At 45.6% G+C, this 3455-nt stretch overlaps 1 pseudogene; it reads left to right on the forward strand.

Moving 5' to 3' along the window:
* Nucleotides 1-382: 382 nt before the first annotated feature.
* LOC115251317 (general transcription factor II-I repeat domain-containing protein 2-like) lies at nucleotides 383-2217 on the forward strand (annotated as a pseudogene).
* Nucleotides 2218-3455: the final 1238 nt, after the last annotated feature.

Below are 3455 nucleotides of genomic sequence, written 5' to 3' on the forward strand. Positions count from 1 at the left end.
CAAACACCGCCTGTTGGGAATGATGAATGGATGAATTTTTATTTAATTTAGACTAATTTTAACATCCTTTATGCCAGTTCCATAGAGCGTGCGCGCACACACACACTAGCAAAGATGATATCCAAACAGCCAAATAAATGGGAGTCAAAAGAAATCATTTAAAGCTCATATGTCAGAGTCAAGGTCGAGGGTTTTCTATGGCCCCCGGGATGATATTGATTTATTATTAGAACCGGCCCGCAGGCCGCAGATGTTTTACACAGGCCAATACTACATTTCCCACAATGCAACGGTGACAGTCTGAGCGGGAGGCGGCTTCATTTCATTATTTATCAGTAGTCATTAGCATAACAGCAAAAGTTAACTTTCAGATACCCATAAAATGGCAAAACGGAAGGTGGACACTGAGAACCGGGGGTTCAAACAAGGTGGGAGTGGGAGTATGTTCACGGAGGCAGCTGGGAAACCTGGGTGTCTTCTGAGTGGAGAAAGGGTGGCGGTGATGAAAGAATATCATCTGAGACGGCGTCATGAAGCTAAAGACGCGGACAAAGACAAGAATATGGACATGGAACAAAAGCTACAGAAGGTTGAGGAGTTAAAACCAGGCCTCAAATCTGGACAGGCTCTGTTCAGAAAAGCCAAATCTCTAAGCGAGGCTGCTGTCAAGGCCAGTTTGATTCTGGCAGAAGAGATCGCTCAATCAGCCCGGCCATTTCCAGAGGGGGATTCCATCAAACACTGCATGCTTAAAGTTTGTGAGCAAGTTTGCCCAGAGAAAAGGCAACTCTTTTTAAACGGGAGCCTGAGCAGAAACACCATTGTTGTCCCTCAATCTAAAAGAGCAGCTGGAGAAAAAGGGGAAAGATTTCATGGCATCTTCCCTGGCTGTGGATGAGAGCAGCGACATTAGAGGGGACTCCAGCCTCAACGTGACAGAGGAGTTTCTGGCGTTACGTCCTGTGCACGGCACAACCACAGGACAGGATTTGTATGAAGAGGTGTCCAGATGTGGAAATGAGATGGAGCTGCCTCGGGAAAAACTGGTGGGTTGGACAACAGACGGAGCAGCTGCCATGTGTGGACACAGGAGTGGACTGGTGGCCAAGATACGGGAGAAGATGCAGGAGGAAAACGTTACGGCTGAACTGACAGCTCATCATTGCATCATACACCTGGAATCGTTGTGTGCTGAAGCCCTGAACATGGAACATGGAATGTTCACCATCACGCACGCAGTGAACTTTATCAGAGCCAAAGGTTTAATTCAGCGCCAGTTCAAGGCGTTTCTGAGCCAGTGGCAAACGCAGCGTGGTGATTTGCCCCCTCACACTGAGGTGCGATGGCTAAGCCAGGGAAAGGTGCTGCAGAGATGTTTCCAGCTTCCTGAGGAGATCGGATGTTCTTGGACAGCAAAGGGAAAGACACGACTCAGCTCCCAGACCAAAGGTTCTTGTGTGAAACGGCTTTTCTGTGGGACATTCCGAGTCATCTGAATGCAATGAAGCTGCAGCTGCAGGGTCGGGGTGGTGTCCCCTCTGATATGTACAGTACAGTGAAGGCCTTTAGAACCAAACGCACTCTGTGGGAGGCACAGATGCACAAAGGAAACTTGAGCCACTTTCCCAGCTGCCAGACCCTGAAAGAGAAGCTCTCTACCAGCGTGTTCCCGAGCACAGTTTGCTGATTAAATGAGTGTTCTGGCCGCTGACTTCCCACGCCGAGTCACTGACTTAAAAGCACCAAAAAGCAGGTTTGAACTGCTCAGCCGTCCGTTTGAGGTTGAGGTGGAAAGCTCAGCACCAAAGCTCCAAATGGAGGTGATTGAGCTCCAATGCAGTGATGCCCTGAAGGCAACACATGGGGCAGTGGGTGCTGCGGAGTTTGCCCGTTTCCTCCCCGACACACATCCAGGCTGCTCCAACGTTGCCTGTGTTGGGCAGCACAGACCTGCGGGAACAACTGCTTTCTTTGATGAAGCTGAACAAAACATCACACAGAAGTGGACTTCCTGCTGAACACCTTCACTCAGTTGTGAGGAGTTCCTCAGCTCAGAGCTGGACCCCCAACATTGATGAACTCGTCCAAAAGATGAGACACCACCAAGTATCAGCCTCAAACAAGTGAACATTAAGGTGCAATAACATATTTACAATTATTACTCAGTTCAAGTTTAAAAGTTCAATATTTTTCACTGCACATGTGCCTTTTCCTTGAAGAAAGTGTTGTTTTTGGTTCATAGATTTTTGCACTTTATGTTATTGTATTTCAATCCAATTATGTTCCAAAAATCTTTCAGTTGAGTGAATGATAGAAAATTGCTGTTATAATTTTTTTCTTTGAAGTAAATTTAGCCCACTTTTGCTCAATGAGAAAATCTACTGATGGTGCCTTGAATAATACCGCTTCATTCATTTAATGTTCATGTTATGGGGATTTTTATAGAAAGCAAATTTGTCTTTTGTGCCTCTTGAAAATTAAAAATGACTGACAGAGCCATAAGAAACTATTGCTTTATTTATCTGATCATATTGTAAAATATTTGTTAGGTTTTCAGTTGGTTCAGTTTGGTTCACTAGACCAGGGGTCACCAACACGTTGCCCGCGGGCACCCGGTCGCCCGTCAGAACCACCTGAGTCGCCCACCGGCCTGTTCTAAAAATAGCTCAAATAGCACCACTGACCAATGAGCTGCATCTCATTTATTTTGTTTGCGATTCTTGTTTAAATCACATAAACTGGAAATAACAATATATTAATAAAAATGTTTAATATAAGTGAACTATGACCTAGTATAGTTCAAAGGTCAGTATGATGCGCATGACCAAAACGTAGCGTCTACGCAGATCGCTACGACCAAACAGCCGAGCGGGCGCAGCCAGAACGAGGAGACGACTGACCCATAAAAAGATGGAAGAAAAAAGACAGAAGACAGATCATTTTCACCACGAGAGTTTCTTTCTCCACAAGAGAAGAACTTCTCACACTACTGCCCCTAAAGACAACTACGAGGGGAGTTGACACATATAACGAGGGGAGTTGACACATATAACGAGGGGAGTTGACACATATAACGAGGGGAGTTGACATATATAACGAGGGGAGTTGACATATATAACGAGGGGAGTTGACATATATAACGAGGGGAGTTGACATATATAACGAGGGGAGTTGACATATATAACGAGGGGAGTTGACACATATAACGAGGGGAGTTGACATATATAACGAGGGGAGTTGACATATATAACGAGGGGAGTTGACACATATAACGAGGGGAGTTGACACATATAACGAGGGGAGTTGACATATATAACGAGGGGAGTTGACACATATAACGAGGGGAGTTGACATATATAACGCGGTGAAGGAGTTTTTGCTGGAGAAAAAAGTGCCGCTGGAAAAGCTGGTATCAGTGACGACAGACGGGGCTCCCGCTGTGGAGCTACATTTTT

This window comes from Takifugu rubripes, chromosome 10 (genome assembly GCF_901000725.2).
Source record: "Takifugu rubripes chromosome 10, fTakRub1.2, whole genome shotgun sequence".
NCBI classification, from domain to species: Eukaryota; Metazoa; Chordata; class Actinopteri; order Tetraodontiformes; family Tetraodontidae; genus Takifugu; species Takifugu rubripes.